Source organism: Pteropus vampyrus, unplaced genomic scaffold, assembly GCF_000151845.1.
Source record: "Pteropus vampyrus isolate Shadow unplaced genomic scaffold, Pvam_2.0 Scaffold24, whole genome shotgun sequence".
In the NCBI taxonomy this organism is placed as follows: domain Eukaryota; kingdom Metazoa; phylum Chordata; class Mammalia; order Chiroptera; family Pteropodidae; genus Pteropus; species Pteropus vampyrus.
The window spans coordinates 8379529-8380091 of NW_011888805.1; positions in this window are offsets into that span (position 1 = coordinate 8379529).

The following is a 563-nucleotide window of genomic DNA, read 5'->3' on the forward strand; positions in this document are numbered from 1 at the left end:
TTTATTCAACGCTTAGTGCCAGAAGCTTCGAAACAATCTAAACTGCAACCCGTATCTCTAAGTTCTCCTGGTCTTAATGAGCTGTACGCTCTTCCCCCCTGGTCTTGGCGTCCACTAGGATCCCAACTCCCGCAGCCGGGCGCGGCCGGGTGGTCGGCCCTCCGCAGCGGAGCTCCGGCCACCAGGGGGCGCTGCGGTCCCCCCTCTCCCGAGAGCGGCAGAGCCAGCCCGGTGGGTGTTTCTCTCTCTCTCTCTCTCTCCCTCTCGCGCTCTCTCCTCCCGGCCTCACATCCGGGTCTGGAGCGCGGCCGCCGCTGTCAGTGTCGGTGCGGGCGCGTCGGGGGCCGGGCCGGGGCGCAGTAAATGGCGGCGAAGGGAGGCGGAGCGGCGGCCGCGCTCAGCCCAATGCCCCCGAAACTTTAGACTCGTAACCCCACAACTTTCTGGGAAGTGCTGCCGCTCCGGGCGTGAGCGGAAGGGGAAGCCGAGGCGGAGAGTCTAGAGGGAAGCGGCTGGGAGCCGGGGAGACTCGAACCCGCGGCGGGGGCGGTGGCGGAGTCCGC